The following is an 18,908-nucleotide window of genomic DNA, read 5'->3' on the forward strand; positions in this document are numbered from 1 at the left end:
TGGGATGGGTTGTGAGCAATACCAAATCATCAATTTCGAACACACGTGTCGGTCTGACCCGTTTATCAAATTTTTTCTTCCGGAGCTCCGCAGTGTGTGCCAGGGTAATGGCAGCTTGCCTTACCTTTTCCTGCAAAGGAATATCGTTCGAAGACAACTTAGGCAGGGGACTTGACCGTGAGTTTTTTTCTGGTCCGTCAGATAATAACTCGGCAGGTGAGAATCCGGTTGAACTATGTGGCAAATTGTTCACAATGTACTCGAACGGAGCGAGGTATTCTATCCATTTGGAATGATTTGTAGAAGAATGGATGCGCATAAATTGATTAAATTCTTTAAAAATTCGCTCAACGAGGTTACCCTGTGGGTGAAATCGGGAAGTAAGAACATGTTTAATATGGGAATCTTGCAGAAATGATTTCCACTTTGCACTCGTAAAGTACGATGCATTGTCCGTTAGGACAGCGACAGGTTTTCCGACGCGGGCTAGGTAGTCGGCCGAAAAGCGTCGAATGATAGCCGCAACAGTGGCTGTGCGCAAGGCGTACAATTTCACATACTTAGTAAAAACGTCCAATATAGCCAAAATGTATTTAGCACCACCGCGGGATTGTGGATAGGGTCCGCCAATGTCTACGGAAATCAAATCAAGCGGTTCCTTTGGAAGGATGGGATGCAATTCAAATGATGCATGTTTGTTCAAATATTTTGCCTTCTGGCAAATGATACATTTGCGAATGACCTGCAGGACTCTACGTCGCATGTTAGGAAAATAGCAGAAGCGTAGGATCTTGGCGGCACATTTATTAATGCCATAATGTCCCCAGGTTTTGTGGGTGAACAAAATGAAGTCGTCAACATAAGCTTCCGGTAAACATACCAACCAACGCTCTGACACGAGATGGGAACGATGAAACAGTACACCATTGTTGATCTTGTAGTAATTTTGAAGATTAGAATTTGAATTCTGACATAATTTTGTTTTTACTGTAGACCACCTAGGATCGGCATCTTGTAACTGTGCAAAATCCCTGCAGATTCGGTGATAGTAGCGGTTGTAGGATTCGTCATACATTAACATGACCTGAAAGTCGGAAGTTTGCTCATGCAAATCTGAAAGATTTTTCGCATCGTGCGGAAGACGAGAAAGAGCGTCCGCAACAATATTGGTTTCGCCGGAGATGTAAATAATTTCGAAATCGTATTCTTGTAACGACAAACACCAACGAGTGAGCCGGGAATGAAGTAATTTGCAAGACAGTAAAAATGATAAAGCTTGGTGGTCTGTATAGATGCGTGTATGTTTTCCCCAGAGAAAATATTGAAATTTTCGCATAGACCAAATAATTGCAAGGGTCTCGCGTTCCGTAACTGAATACGATCTCTCGCATTCAGTTAAGGTGCGACTGGCAAAACTGATAGGTTTTACTATTGTTCGATCACGTTCAACAGACAGTTGAAACAAAAAGGCCCCAAGTCCATAAGATGACGCATCGATCGATAGGCAGAAGTCTTTTGACATGTCCGGATGACAGAGGAGTGGTGCGTGGATTAATGATTGTTTAATTTTTTCAAATTCGGCTTGACATTCTGTAGTCCATCGCCAAAGGGAATTTTTCTTTAGAAGATTTAGAAGATGTGGGCTGTTAAGAGCTTGCTGTGTCACGAACTTTCTGAAAAATGACGAAAGACCCAAAAATGCTTTAAGTTGTTTTTTTGGTTCGGGGTGCAGGAAAGTTGCGAATTGCTTCAGTCTTTTTAGAGTCCGGCCTGATGCCTTCCGGCGTGATGATGTGGCCAAGGAACTTAATCTGTTGTCGGGCGAACCTTGATTTTTCCAAATTGATTGTCACGCCTGCATCGGCGAATTTAATCAAAATTTGTCTTAGAAGATCGACATGTTCTTCCCAGGTGGCAGTCGCCACAACTAAATCATCCACATAGGGAGTGATTTGTGAAAGTAAATCTGGCCCGAGGACGTCGTCAAGCGCCTCGATAAAGATTCCTGCACTTATTCGTAACCCGAATGGCAAAACACGGAATTGGTATGATCGTCCTTCGCACAAAAATGCGGTATATTTACGTGATTCAGGATGTAGAAGAACCTGGAAGTAGGACGATCGTAGGTCGATATTAGTCAGAAATTTGGCGTTGTGAAATTTCAGGAGTTGTTCGTCCAGATTTACAGGGCGAGTATTTACCGGTATAATAATTTTGTTGATTTCGCGTGCATCGAGAACAAGACGCACGCTTCCATCGGGTTTCGAAACTGACAACAAAGGGTTGCAATACGGCGAGTGCGAATTTTCTATGATTTTCCAACGTAGCATTCTGTTAATTTCCTGCATAACCGCTGGTTTTTTAGACCACGGTATATTGTAGTGTGTACGACAAAATGTTAGGTGGGGTTTGACATCCATCTTGTACACATACCCACGTATGATACCAGGTTTATCTTGAAAGACTACTGAAAATTGTTGAAGAAGGTGAAACAGATTCTGTTTTTGCAAATCAGTTAGATGGTAGGCTTCGGCACACTTTTCCCACAGAGTTTTACTATCAGCATTGTAAGAAGAATTGCAATTGTTTGTCATAGAAAAATTAGTGATGGGCACAGATTGTACTTCCAAGTGACGTACGTCCCGATAAGAATTGTTGTTATTAATTGTTTTAGATAAAGGTATCAAAATTCTTTGCTTTTCAACCGTCAATTGACAGATACCATTCCCTAAGTCAATCACTGCTCGATACTGATTTAAGAAATCGATGCCGAAAAGACATGGAACTGTTAAATTATCCACAACAAGGAAATGATAACGAACATGCACGTTGGAAACAACAAAAGTTAGAAGAGCTTGTAATTTGACATTTTTTGATTTGTTTCCAGTGGCACCGATGATTCGGCAGTTCTGCACTGGAAACGTCGGAAGTTTAGAACCTTTATCTAGATCCAAGTACTGGGAACTAGAAATCATGCTTGCTGACGCCCCAGTGTCGAATAACACTTCTACAATGGATTTCTCTAACGATAAAACAGCAGTTGCCTGAACCGTTACCTTTACTTTGTCGTTATTACTAGACTTATTATTCTCGGCAAGAAGGTCATGTTCCATAGTGTGTCCGTCTTGGAATCTCAAAAAACAATTTGCAAGATTATTTGCGCCCGTGCTCACGTTCTCGACCGGGGGTTGGGCGCTTACGCCGGTCTGCTAATGTTTTCCGCCGCGTTATTAGGCGACGCATTTTGGTCATCACTTACCTCAATAATATTTATCCTTTTTTCATGGACATGTTTGGTATTCGGTTGAGTTTGATTACCGCAGTCCTGATTATTAGCATTGTTTGTTGGTACAAAGTGTCGTGCATTCGGAAACATATAATTGTAGTTGTGTGGTGTATAGTTCGGGTTTCCCCACTGCGGGGGTGGATAACTGACTCTAGAATTTTGACAATTTGAATTATTCTGCTGATATGGCGAATTTCTCTCAAAATAACCAGGGTTGTATCTTCCATCCTGACGTCTGTTTTGATTGTTGTTGTTTCGGTTACGGTTGTTGTTGCCTCTGGAGTACTGATTGTTGTTGAAACTACCATTGCGTCTGTTGCCATTACTATTACTTTTTCGGTAAAATTGACCATTACCAAAACTGTTGTAATTGTTGGAATTTTGGAATCGGGGATCGCAAGATTGCTGCGAATATTGTGTGAAGTTGGGCTGTTGTGATTTTTGCCCCTGATTTTGAGGAAGCGGGTTTGCATTCCACATGTTACTGCTGTTGTTATTTTGATTGAAATTATGGCAATTGTTTTGGCGAGAGTTGGAATTAGCATTATAAATATGTGGAGTGTTCCCTGAATCTCCTCTAAACACAAGGTCTACTTCATTCAAATAATCTAGAAATTTCTTGATGTTAGTTTCCGGAACACCAATTAATTGTGTCCGGTAATGCAGGGGTAAATGACTTTTTAAGGTGTTAATCACATCGGCAAGATCGGCCGGTTTTGACCAATAAAGTGTTTTGTCCAGGTATCTTTCAAAATATTGTCGCAAAGTTTCTTTACGAGGGTTGTATGGTTCGGGATTGTGAACTTCACGTCGAAGTTGTTTTTGATCATGTTCTGACCAGAATTCCTGCAGAAAAGCCTCTTCAAATTGCTTGAAAGTTAAATTTTGCCTTTTTATTTCAGCTCCCCATCTGGATGCTCGCCCCCTCAACAGATTAGTTACAAAAAAATCTTTTCCGCATCTGACCAGTTGTGCGGAAACATTTCGTCAAAAGACCTAATAAAAACAATCGGGTTCACCGCTTGGGTATCATCAGAACTGAACGTTGGAAAATAGGCATGTTTAATCATGTTACCGTCAACAATACCGGCAGGCACTATAGGGCCTGAACTATTGTTCCCTGGTGAAACTTCATGGCACAAGGGTGGTTGAGAATTACTGTTTTGTGCGATCACTGAGAGCGGCTCTGTTTGATGTTTTTCGCTCGCAAGTGATTCGCTGTTAGACTGTGGAACAAACTGCACAGTGAAATTAGGCGGTGAACTCGTTGTGAGTGGGGTTGTAGGCGGAACAGTAACTACGTTAGAATCGGGAGTTAATAACTGAGAAATTTGGTTTTTTACAGTGTTGGTCTCGGTTTGCACCTGCGACATGGCCTGGTGTAAAATCTCTTTCGTAGCGGTTTCTACCCTTTGCTCAATGAGCTTGTTGCAAATACCACATTCGTGCACTAATTTTTCTGCAATGTTTGCGTTACACTCTAAAGAAAGCGATTCTGTTTTTTCCTCCAAATGGGAAATTTTTTCTTTCATTTCTAATTGTTGTAAGCATACTACGCTAACTTGTTGAGTAATACCTTCGATATCCATAGAAATTTTATTTTGTGAGGTGGTTTGATTTTGCACGAAATTCTGAACTAGATCATTGACCTGAGCCTGAGCGTTCGTGACCTGATCCAACTTGGTTTTACATGACTGCATATCGGAATTTGTCACTGTTTGATATTTAACAAAGGAATTTTCGTGAGTGTTTACACGACATGACAATTCGTTGAAACTTTCGGTCAATTGTGTCGTTTTTGAATTAAGTTCTGAGATTTGGTTAGCCTGTTTTTCCAGAGTAGATGTTACCTTAGAAGACAATTGATCGATTTTGCTGTTTAATTCTTTTGTACTCTGCTCCTGTTTATCAAATCTAGTGTCTAGTTTATCAAACCTTTCATTAAGGATGCTATCCATACTTCGCGTAAGAAGTTGTATTATAATTCCGTACTGATTCGGATCAATGTTTGGATCATTGTTCCTTTCACTAGAGTTGTGCAAATTAGGATCGGAGTGGGAAATCCCTAGTTGGACACGTCTACTATCGTTTTCCATAGGGTCAGGATTATTGGGTGTGTCATCTGATGAATTACTTTCGTTACTTAGTATTATTTGATGTGATACACCTGCAGTAAATTCCATAGATCCTGGGCTGGAAAAGCCTAGGAAAGGGGATGCTGATGATACAGTAGCATCGCCGTTATCAGTTTGCTGTTGCTGTTGTTCCATTTTTGCCAATAATTAACAAACGTGAAATATACAAATAGTACACCCAGAATGGCGATGGTTTGATAAGTACAAAAGATAAATAAAATTTAAATAGTTAGACGGTAATAACTATTACTTGATAGAATTTCCAAAAATGTCTGAATTATTATTGTGGTTGTAACCATATTCGCGTAGCTAATCTGAAAGTGGTGACATGACGTAACAAACAGGATTGACTCATAACAATGACTTCTGCATATCTTACTGTTGAATTTCAATGTTACAATAATAGAAATTCCATTGACAAAGGGTATGATTCTTGTTTAGGGAAAGGAATGGGAAATGGGAATAAAAGTTAGCATAGGCGGGAGGCGCACGCTGCACAATGGCATAGCAGAACAAATGCTTTTGCACTACTCACCGCGCTGCGTTGAAGCTTGCAGAAATCTTGTTAATCTTGAAACAATGTTAGCTCTCGTTTTCATATTGGGCATGAAAGAGAAAATTACAGTTTTTTAGCCAATGTACAAGACAATAAATATTACTACACGTATGATTTTACTTTAATTTGCCCTTGTTAAGTTCATTCCAGTAAAATCCGAAGATTGGCGTCCTGTAAACGGTCGCCAGTGTGATGTCCGGAATTAAAAAAAAAAAAAAGGGAGGGTGGTAATTTTTTGTTTTTTGTTTTGTTGAAAGGAAAGAAAGAAAAAAGGGTGAATAAAGGTGAAGGGAAGTGGTTCTATTTTTACTGGAATGAACTTATTGATGGACATCACAAAAATTTATTTTACCTATATTTTTTTTACTCATCGAAGAAGACAACACAACACACATAAAAGAAATCATCACACTAATATTATCCACAGAATGATCGTTTCACAAGACACTTTCTAGCTCGACTGACTCTTAAGACTGAACAAGACTCGACTAACTCTACTCTCTCTCTGGACCACAGCCTCTTCACGTCCCTCTGGACCAGAGATTTCAACTGTGATTAGCACGCCGATTATTTAATTAATCGTACAGCCGCTGGGCGCGCGCTTGGCGCGTCATTTAAATGGGGTTAAACGCACACCGCGAGAGGCGTGGGCTAGAGGTGTCTTACAGGTATCGCCACAACAGGAGTTGCTTCGTATCAAATCCAACAAAGCTAATTAGGATGTCAGGTAGCACTAACCGGCACATAGTTTGTTGTTAATGTTGTGTATCTTTTATCTAAACTGCATGAATGAGGCATTTATTCCCTTCGTATGACAAAGTAACACCGGTTAACTGATCACAGATCTCTATTAATATTGCCACAAACCATTAATCTGCACGTGGCACTGAATACTCAATTGTCACTGCAATCCACGTAGTGGGTGTCAAGCGCGGTTTTCGCGTAATCACGGTGAACAAATGAACACTTAAACACATCAAACATTCACTCAGTTAACGGCATTTATGTTTTTGCTGGAGGTCAGACCCACGGCTTTGGGTGACACACACAGCCGATGAAAAATTGCAAACGCGGTCGGCAGGCCTGCCGAAATCCGCCGTGCTCGCTTACCAGCCAACGACTTACTCGCTCGGAGTCTCAACACTGACTACCCTCTGGCGCACTGGGCGGTCGACTATCGATAGTACCTTCTGCGACCTCCGTAAGGCAAAGATATATTATTCTTAATACGTAAGGGGCGGTTGACCCCTTACAATAAAAATCTAACAGTATTACAGAACTTTCAATACACTACCCGTTTCATCATTTACGTTGGTACGACAGCCTCACATGTCCACGCATAATTCAGAATTTATTGCAAGGGTAGGGGCAGATTCGAGACTTAATCGTAGTATTGTGCATGTTCTACCGCAACGAAATAGTTGGTAGTGAATTGACCATGATACTATATTCCGTCTAGAACAGAACATATCCACATTGGTAGCACAGATATGCATAGTGCTAGGTGCCTATTTAGAAGCAAACCCAGGACTTATCCAACTATCGTAAATCGAGACCCAAGTAACTAACAAGTCCGAGTCAGACCACATCAGTGCCATTGTTTCCTCTAGTTACAGCAGTCACCTTAGTACCTCTTACTTCTCAATCCATACTGTAGTGCAACAGTCTAGGTGACATATCGACAGGATTTGCCACTTGCCTCCTACACCCTCACATAGAATATTACTAGCTTACGTATTCGGATAAACTGAATGGATATGTGCGACTACATAACATTTGAGAGAAACGTTTACAGCTTCCTTTGCTGGAAACAGCATGGTTTTTGAGCTCTGATTCGTAACAATGAAAAGTGACTGCCGAGTTTGATCCTGAGTAAATTCTACTTATGCGGAAGTATATTTAAAAAATTAGTATGGGAAGTATGTAGTGCGGAAGATCGTAGTTTCAATGGATGATTTGTTGGTTATTGATCAGAGTACTCTACACAGCATCACCCTACTTAAAAAGCTTTGCAAATTATTTCGGATCTATGCTACACGCATCTGATTCCAGTGCACCATAGGATGACTGAGCCTTTTTTCGTCGTAGGCAAATTACATTTCGAAACCAGGATGGAGTCTATATGACGTACGTGACATGGAAAATCCTAGCTTTAATGAAACATTTGTTAATGGTGGGAGGGCATACTACACACAGCAATACTGTATTGAAATATCACTGGGTGACATTAAGAAACTACACAAAAAGTGATTCAGATGGCTCTGAGCACTATTGGACTTAACTTCTGAGGTCATCAGTCCCCAAGAACTTAGAACTACTTAAAACTAACTAACCTAAGGACATCACACACATCCATGCCCGAGGCAGGATTTGAACCTGCGACCGTAGCGGTCACGCGGTGCCAGACTGTAGCGCCTAGAAGCACTCGGTCACCCAGGCCGGCTTGCAAACTACGGGACAGTATTTCGTAATTTATTCTTTTTATTGTATGCTTTGAACCCGACAAATACTGAATGCAAAACCTAGGGTGTAAGAATACCGTATTAAATTAAACTTTTGTTTGATTGTGTGACTGAAATCACGAACAGCACATTTCCATCTCAATGCTCCCATTATCTTAAGCAAAACAACACCAGAGATATACTTTGGCTCCGCTGCAGCACTTCCTGCCGACCGTGTGTGTTCAAGGCCCTTTGTTGCTTTATAAATGCGTTTCGTGATGAGTCTCGAGTTGTTATTTTTAACGTAGGAACACCAATGTCAATGAGTATTCACGCACTAACACTGCTCCTGTCGTAAAAGGGAATTCCGAGACGGAATGTGTCATACATAACCCCTCGGTTTGCCGCGCAGCTTCCCCCCACTGTATCTGAACGAGCTCCACCTTCGTACCTCACTATACTTTGCGGTCATTGTCAGCTGCTATCCCAATGCTAACACGCACAGACCACTTTATGGTTAAATTATACGTGCTGGTGAACAGTAACACCGATTCGACAGCTCGACAATACATACTCGCTGTCTACCAGCCGCGTGAGCTCACATCTTATCATGTTACGTGCCTTATCTGCAATCTAAAAGCATCATATGCATGCTGCTAAGATCTTATAGGTTGGCATACTCCATTCGAATAAGAGACGAAAAAAAAAACGTTCTTTGGTCCGGAAACATAGGGGTTGATCAGGGTATGTGTGGAAGCGTAGGCAATTTTTTTTATTTTTATTTTATTTATTTATTTATTTATTTATTTATTTATTTATTTATTTTTACTCGGTCAGCGATTAAGTTTGGGATGCAAGAGTAATCGATAATACCGGTCCGATGAACCCTCCAGCATGCACTGTACAGTCGCTTGCAGTGTATTTGTTTTAGATGTGGGATGCTCGTAGGTGATGGAGCTGTCTGCAAGCGACGGGAATACCTACGGTGAAGTCAGTAGTTGACCGGAACGTACCTAGAACTATTGCACATTATTGGGACTAGGTATCCCCAACACAGACATAGCAATAGTTAACATCAGTGGAATGTCCAGCAGTAAGCATCTGGAGCAAGCTGAAGAAGAATGTATATGTTGGGGTCAAATTCTTTTGCTGCAATCTTAAGGGAAGCAGCACAAACACTGAGGACTGACAGGTCGGCGAACTAAACGCATGCGTACTACCAACGTGGATATACTCTGCTCTAGGCGGACAGATAGAATACAGTATCATGGTCGGTCCACTATCAAACAGCAAGTGGGATAACAGCTGACAATGACCCCAAAGTTACAGTGGTAATTGAGAATGTATAGTGAGGTACGAAGGTGGAGCTCGTTCATATACAGTGGGGGAAGGAGCATGGCAAATCGAAGGCCAATTCATGGTTTAAGTACGACACATTCAGTCTCGGAATTCCCTTTTACGACAGCAGCAGTATCAGTGTGTCAATGGACATTGAGCTTAGTGTTGCTACGTTAAAAATTACAGCTCGAGAGTCATCACGAAACGCATTTATAAACCAACAAAGTGCCGTGAACACACATGGTCGGCAGGAAGTAGTACGTGCTGCAGCGGAGCCAAAGTATATCTCTGGTGTTGTTTTGCTTATGTTAATGGGAACATTGAGGTGGAGATGTGCTGTTCGTGATTTCAGTCACTCAATCATCCTACGATTAACTGAACTTCAATTTAATAAAGTATTCCTACACCCTAAGTTTTGCATGCAGTAGATGTCGGATTCAAAGCATAAAAGAAAAAAAATTAATAGCAAAGTATTGTCCCGTAGTTTCCAGTTGTCACCCAGTGCTATTTAAGTACAGTAATGCTGTGTGTAGTACTCCCTCTCACCTTTAACAAATGTTCCATAAAAGCTACGATATTCCATGTCATTAGTGCACAACTACTGCATCTTGGTTTCGAAATGTAATTTGCCTGCGAGGGAAAAAGGTCCAGATGCGTATAGCATAGGTCACAAATGACGTGCAGGGCTTTTTAAGTAGAGTGATGCTGTGTAGGGTACTCTGACCCTTAACTAACAAATGATCCATTGAAACTAAGGTCTTCAGCATCACATACTTCCCACGCTGACTTTTTAAATGTACTTCCGCATAACTAGCATTTACACAGGCCCAAACTCGGACAGTCAATTTACATCGTTATGAATCAGAGCTTAAAAACAATTTTTTTATTTTTTTTTAAGCAAAGGAAGCTGTAAACGTTTCTCTCAAACGTTGTGTAGTCGCACATATCAATTCAGTTTATTCGAATCCGTGAGCTAGTAGTCATCTCCGTGACAGTGTAGGAGGCAAGTTACAAATGCTGACGGTATGTCACCTAGAGACTGTTGCACTACAATCTGGATCGGGAAGTAAGAGGGACTAAGGTGACTGCTGTTACTGGAGGAAAGATTGACATTTATTTGGTCTGGCTCGTACCTGTTACTTAATTGGGTCTCTATTTACGATAGTTGGGCAAGTCTTGGGTTTGCTTCTAAATAAGTACCTAACACTATGCATGTGTGTGGTAGAAATGGCTCAAGTGGCTCTAAGCACTGTGGGACTTAAAATCTGAGGTCATGAGTCCCCTACACTTAGAATTTCTTAAACCTAACTAACCTAAGGACATCATATACATCCATGCCGGAGGCAGGATTGGAACCTGCGACCGTAGCAGCTGCGTGGTTCCGGACTGAAGCGCCTAGAACCGCTCGGCCAAAGCGGCCGGCTTATGTGTGCTACCAATGTGGATATGCTCTGCTCTAGACGCAGTATAGTATAATGGTCAATCCACTCTCAAACATTTCGTTGATGTAAAACATGTAGTGTTATGATTTAGCCTTGAATCTGCCCCCTACTCTTGTAGTAACCCTGAATTATGTGTGGGCGTATGACGCTGCCTTACAAGAGTGAATGAGTCAGTGGGTAGTGTACTGAAATTTCTGTGGTACTGTTAAATTCGTATTATGAAGATAAGCTCCATCTGAGAAAGGTGATGTACTTCTTATGACCCACTTTGCTATTAACGAAGACTGACACCATTACACTGGCGAATTCCTAGCTTAGGAATCGCAAAAATATGATGAAAGAGATAATAACCCGTTCAGATGAATATTCTTGGACAATCAATCGCTATCGATAAATTTTAGTTATTGTGCTTGTGAATTTCTTTGCGCAGTCCACGTACAGCTGTACAGTTAAGACTTTCCTCCTCTACGTTAGTGTGATATTTGTCTCATTGTGATAGCTCTCTACATAGTTACTAGTGGAGAACTAGACAGCCATGTAACTAGAGGAAGGGCTGTCGGAAAGTGATGGAATTTCGAGAGAATTAGCATGGGCCTCTGACTTTGCTGGCGTCATCTCTTCCTCGTCGAGATCAGGTGGATCTCAAAGACTGGAAGATTCGTGAAATATGGTTGGTAAACGAAATTCGACGAAAGGGGACTTAAGAAATCAGTTGTATAGTGCTTTTAAGTGTTGTGTCCAAACATATTAGAACCTCGCACATACATCCAGGGAAGTGACTGCACTGAGAGAATTAGCTTAGTAGCTCTTTACCGATAGACAGTCCGTAACAGAAGTTCCGTTTTGTTTTCTCGGTAAGTAAGAGACAACATATTTCCCCGATTTCATGTGCCTGTAAATGGATCTTAATAGGTTAACTAAATTTACACCTACATCTGTATGCACAGTTGACGAGCCATCCTACGGTGCGTGGTGTAAGGTACCCTGTATCAGAACCAGTCATTTCCATTCTCATCCCATTCGCAAATACAACGGGGGAGAAAGAATGTTTATCAGCCCCCGTATAAGCGCTAATTTCCCGTATTTTATCGTCGTCGTCGTCGTCGTCGTCGTCGTCGTCGTCGTCGTCGTCGTCATTATGCGCAGTGTATGTCGGTGTCAGTAGAATCCTCATGCAATCACCTTTAAATATCGGTTCTCTACATTTCCTCTATAGTTGTCCTCGGAAAGGACGTCGTCTTCACTCCAGAGATTGCCATTTGACTTCTCGAAGCATCCACCCACTAATTTAGCAGGAGCCAACAGGAGCGCTTCAATCTGAGGGAAACCAAGTCTGCAGGTTCATACGTGTTTGGGATGGGGTGGCCGGGCGACAGGTATTTTGCTATTGTTCACTGGGTTAGACGTTCCGGAATATTTCGAAAACACACCTCAGAACAGTTTAGTCTGCAACTGCGAGGAGGGGAAACCTGTTGTTCAGCGCCGGCAGGAGTGGCCGAGCGGTTCTAGTCGCTACAGTCTGGGACCTCGCGACCGCTACGGTCACCGGTTCGAATCCTGCTTCGAGCATGGATGTGTGTGTTATGTCCGTAGGTTAGTTAAGTTTACGTAGTTCTAAAGTCTAGGGGACTGATCTCAGATGTTAAGTGCCATAGTGCTCAGAGACATTTGAACCATTTTTTGTTGTTCAGCATATTGGGCTTTAATTCAAGCAACATTTAAGGGCCCAGGCCTTCTGAAAAGAAAATATTTCCGTAAGGTGAGGTTCAGCAGCCGTAAAGTATCTCATGCACTGCATTTTCGCCATCGGCTGTTTGTCCTATTAGTTATCCACCGGTTTCGGTTATTTACCATAATCCAGGATGTAGAGTACAACAGATGAGTTAAAAGAATCGTATATTCCTTTGTAGCTGGACAAAAACGATATTATCTGGTGGAACTGTTCAAGAGAAAGTGTTCGTACAATTTCAGTGGGTAATTACGATATTGTTCCTCTTCGAAGGAATATGGGATGCTTTTAGCTAATCTGTTGTTCCCTACGTCGTGGACAATGATAAATAACCGAAACCGATAGATGACTAATGGGACAAAAATGCTTATGGTAAAAATGCATTTTATAGAAAAGGCTTCTGCGAAGGATAGGACAGCAGAGTCTGGAATAGTTACCAGATGTCCAGCACGGCGACCACTGGTCTGTCGAGCAGGTGGAGGTTCGCGACGCGGAGGCGACGGTGGCAGGTGTTCGCATGTGACCTGGTGGCGGTGGCGTCGCGTGGGCGGATGGGAGTGCAACAGCCTAGTGCCCCATAGGCTAACGGTCCTCAACAAAGTTACGTCGGCAGCAGTATAGCAGAATTCTAAGTTACTTACCTGTACCAGCATGACATGACAAGACAACCGACAGAGAGAATGTCATTAGTGTTGGATATCTTCAGTCATCCGAATACGGTTACCAGCCGTTTTGGTACTGGAGGAAGTGATTACCTAGCCTGTGGGAATCCCCCCCCACAAACGTTAGAGAAGCGTCTGTAACAGTTACCTGGCGCATGTAATCTGAGTGTAGGAAAAGCTTTAGTCACCATGCAAAAGGACCCGTGACCATTTTAATTAATTAGTCTCTTAACTCCATCTCAATGGTGTGCCGCCAGGTGGGTGGAAGCAAGGGCGACAGTGGTATGGATACGATTCGTGACTTGGAGCAGTTAACAGGCGTGTTTTCGTTGTGGTGAGATCTAAACATTTCAGTCTTCCGTCTCCACAGTCAGAGATGGCCATCGTAATAAAACCACCTGCATTACCCAATTTATAAAGTGAGACATAGTATTAACAAGAAATTTACAGCTCCTGTGTGCTGCTATTTGATTACCTCAAGAGACTCAGTAGTTTCGAGGCATTTGACTACTAAACATTTCGAAAATTAAGGGGCATGCTCTCAGCTCTCTGCCATGAGCCAGACATCAGTAGTAGTCTAGTTCTGTGATGCACTGTGATGCATGATTTAGCACATATTAAGCTACCAATTAAGAGAGCAGTGAATGGAAATGTAGCTTTGCTGTAGTGTTCCACAGAATTTTCACACTAAGAACAATGGCCGGCCGGAGTGGCCGAACGGTTCTAGGCGCTACAGTCTGGAATCGCGCGACCGCTACAGTGGCAGCTTCGAATCCGGCCTCGGGCATAGATGTGTGTGATGGCCTTAGGTTAGTTAGATTTAAGTAGTTCTAAGTCCTAGGAGACTGATGACCACAGTAGTTAAGTCCCACAGTGCTGAGAGCCAATTGAATGAAGAACAATACTTTACTGATGTGAAAACTCCGATTTTTTCGGTCTCCGAAAATAACGTGCATTAAAGTGAGGAATTTATCTTTCACCCTACAAATTGGAGATGTATATACTACAACATTTAGGATTGGATGAATGTTATTTTTTAAACTGGGGAGTGTATGTCGCGGTGTGGAATTGCAGCTATAACATCACATCGAAGGCGCGCTTGCTGTGGCCAGCGGTAGTACGGACACGAGGCGTCGAGCTAGGGGAATCCGTGGCTTAGCCTCCACCGACTATCAAATTTGAAAGGGATGCCGACATCCGAGACATTGTACAGCGCTTCAAGATCAAAGGAAGCCGATACTCGGTATCACGCATTCCTCGGGGGTATTTAGTCGCTGGCTGAGAATGCGCGGGCGGTCTCAAAAAAAATTTAGCTTGTACCCTCTGGGCGGCTGTATTGCCTACTACTGCTCAGTATGCACTGGCCTCTTCCTGATTGCTTGTGTTGCGTGGGTTATTACAAGCGCATTGAGGAGGGTGTTCGTGTTATTAAACGTAAGAGCATGCGGGGCCAATGGATTTAGAACTATGGTGGTTTTCCTTTCGAAATTTAATTACTTTATTTGCAAAATGTATCATTCCCGTGTGTGCTGCAATATCATTTGTTTATGAAGGGCGGTTTTCTTATATGTCAATTTCCATGTGTAATTAGTGAAGTGAAACGTTTTACGTCACTTGGGGGTAACAAGCCCATTTATTTTTTATTTTTTTTTTTGCGCGCGTGTTCACGAGGACTAGGGTAATTGTTAGTTCGGTTTCGAGTAAGATGTGATTTTACTAACTGATAATCTGCAAACTTTTCTTGGCCGGCGGGTGAGTCAGGGATGCTGTGTTCGTACCAATTTCGAATCTCATGTATCCCGCGGCGATCGGCGGACAGCCGTGGTCGCCAGCACTTCTGCAGTCGGCGGATGGTGCGTATGAAGATGCGGCCTTGGCTTTTATTTTCCGCCAGGTATGTATAGTACCGGCTAGTTTTCTGTGAGCATTTCTGCCCGACAAAAGTCGATCTGGTGAGCTGTTCTGCCAAATATGCAAATGAGCTGTAGCAATCAATCCAGTTGAGTCCATTAATCAAATGCTGAAATGTTCAAATGTGTATGCATTGTATGGGACCAAACTGCTGTCATCGCTTCCTAGACTTACACACTACTTTAACTTATGCTAAGAACAACACACATACTCATGCTCGAGGGAGGACTTGAAACTCCGGCGGGAGGGGGGGGGGGGGGGGGGGGGGGGGGGGCTGCACAGTCCGTGACATGGCGCCTCAAACCGCGCGGCGGTCTATTAATCAAAACTGTATTTCCACAAGGGCGGTGGTGAACCGAGTGCCGCACAGAGGTTAACCATCCCTTTGAAGTATCCTGTTTACTGCGTGGGTCTGAAGTTTTAGTTTTTTGTACCTGGGAATTTATATGGGACAACGTACTTTTTCAGTTGCTGTCTTATTTTGCATATGTTCTGAATTGTTAAGGACATCAGGAATCTTTGGAGGTAGAATCCAGCTCCTATAGTGTTAACTTCAGGTGGTTGATAACTGTTTGAGAAAATGATCCACGTACACACCAATTCGTATTTTGTGCAAAGTAATTATTTCTGAAGATTTTAAGGTGCTTCAACAGATTCAGGTAAGTAAACGGCAACAACAGCTAGATGAAGCACTAGTGGCCTTGATAACAGACGGTTTTCAACCGCTTTCAGTCGTCGAGGACACTGGTTTTCCACGATTTGTTTCACTGTTGGACCCACAATACCCGATACCAAATCGAAAAAAGTTGCGCCTCATGATTGAGGACGAATACCATAAACAGAAAGAAGCTGTAAACTTGGCCGTGGAAGATTATCCTTGTTTCTTTAACGACCGATATTTGGACCTCACTCAATAGTGAGGCATATATTTCTGTTACTGGTCATTTCATTAACACTTATTGGTGCCTGAAAGCTTTAGCTCTCGAGACATTCAGTTTCTCAGAAAAGCATACAGTGCTAAATATTAGTGAGGCGTTAGATAACGTGTTTTCAACATTGAATATTTGAAAACAAAGTTGTAAGCATCACAACTGACAACGCCAGTAACATGACGAAGCCATACAACTTATTCACAGTGGTAACATAGATATGCAACATGTGCCTTGTTTAGCACACACTAATTTAGTTGTGTAAAGTTCTTTGAACAGCAACAGTGAGCTCTGTATAATGCGGGAAAAGGCCAGAAAAATTGTTAGCTGTTTTAAAACAATTTCCAATGCTAACGAAAAACTCCAGGAGATCCAGGATATAATGAGAAAATCTGTTCATAAATTTATTCATGAAACTGAAACCCGATGGAACTGTACGTTTTATATACTACAGCGTCTAGTGGAGCAAAAGGGATGCATTGCAGCCTGTTTATCATCTTTGTATTCAGGTATAGATAACCTTAGAGCTGACGGGTGGCGAATTTTGAGCTAATTTTTGTGTGTACTGGAGCCATTTAAAGTGGTAACAAGTGAAATCTCAACTGAAAACTGTACCTCTTTCGAAAGCTATTCCAATAATCAGACAGCTAATCCTAACCGTATGCAATGGGAAGTGGGCTACCACGACAGCGCAAGAGCTACAGCAATATCTGCACAACTCACTAATAGCCTGCCTACGATTAATAGAAACAAAGTACATGCCGTTGCCACAGTTGTTGACCCAATATTCAAGACATTACCATTTACGAATTCCATCCATTCAAAACATGCCGACAAGCCTAATTGCAGAGTGCACTAATGTGGTAGAGACCATACGATCTACTCATTCGGCTGCTAACGACACTAGTCACAAGTACCATTTCGTACAAAACGCCGGTAGTTCCGTATGGGCTTCTTTCGATGAAGAGGTTTCCAATAAAAATCTAATGGAAAAGTGGTTATGATAGCACAGACCTGGAGGTACGATATTAGGAAGAACCATACCTACAACGCACGAATAATCCTTTACACTACTGGAAAAAATGAAGAGCTACCCAGGTCTAGCTGTCGTGGCAAAAAAAAAATACCTTGCAATACCTGGAACTTCTGTCCCCCAGTTTAAAAATATTTTCGAAAACAGGATTACTTACAAACAAACAAAGAAGCAGACTAAAAGGTCAATTGGATAATAAAATATTTCTAAACAAATACGACGATAGTGCAGCAATGGGATTTAAAAATGCCTTCTGCTGAACAACTTTTGTTTCCTTTCTTTGTTCAGTAAGTAAAGGCATGTACGCAGTTTCTGTATATAAAAGGCTATAGCACTTCTTTTACGTTTAAGCATACATGCAGAATGTACAAGGTAATTTATTTTGTAAGAATGAAGCTTCTGTTTCATCGAATTCTGTGCTTTGTTTTAAACAATATTTCTATGATTTTTGTCTTACGAGACATATACTGATACTTAAGGACACAATAATGGTAGTATAGTTGATATCAATCTTAGAATTTCAGAGTTCTCTGTTCACGTACGTACGTCGAGTACGACCGCTGCGGCTCAGTGCTTCGTGTACTGAAGGTTTGCGCAATTTTTGCAGAGAGCGCAGAACTGTCAACTTCTCGAGCGTACCCGAGACATTCTCGAGAAATTGCCTTCTCGTCGCGCGTTTCTCGAGCGCGATCATAGGCCATCCCTGCGTGCAGTCTCTTTCTAGAGCATTTTTCTAGCGGTTTAATTAACTTCTATACTTATTTCGAATTTTATCTAATTTACGTAACTAATGTTCGGCCAGTCTGCATGTGAGCTAAGTCCATTATCAGTTTAGAAGTAATTGCTTCCATTCCTTTTTCTTCCGATCAATGGCAAGAGTGAGTTTATTTTTGCTCGTATGTTTAGTTCTTACGTATATTGAACTGATTATTCTCTTCATATCGTTAAAATATTCCCTTTCGCTATGATCGGTGAAAATAGTAAGCATTTTACCTGCTCATTTGTCGTAACCAAGGTAATTTTCAACCTAAACTTAAACAGCAACATTTGTTGACACCTCGGCTCTTTTTGTATAAAGGAAGTGTTATCCTGGAGCAGTGAGAAAAAATTCCATAAATGGACGTTAACATTCTTAGAGTTTGAGGTTGATGAGATTACACACACGAACTGGCTGCCTCTCTCTCCCCCCCCCCCCCCACTAAAATCTTAAACAAAAAGAAACAGGAGTCAGTGAGTCGTCACACTTTCTTATGAAGGTGAAATTCTATTCTGCAGCCCTGTTTTTGCTACTGCGTTCCCAAATTAAAGCAGGTACTGTATTAATAATCTGAAGTATGCCTTTGTAAATTATTTATTGTGCTGCTTAATATCTAAAATTGAGTACACTTGTAGAAACTGATTTGGTATGTGCTCTTTCGCTGTTTTGTCACTCTTTGCCGATTGCTA

This window comes from Schistocerca gregaria, chromosome 4 (assembly GCF_023897955.1).
Source record: "Schistocerca gregaria isolate iqSchGreg1 chromosome 4, iqSchGreg1.2, whole genome shotgun sequence".
Lineage (NCBI taxonomy): Eukaryota > Metazoa > Arthropoda > Insecta > Orthoptera > Acrididae > Schistocerca > Schistocerca gregaria.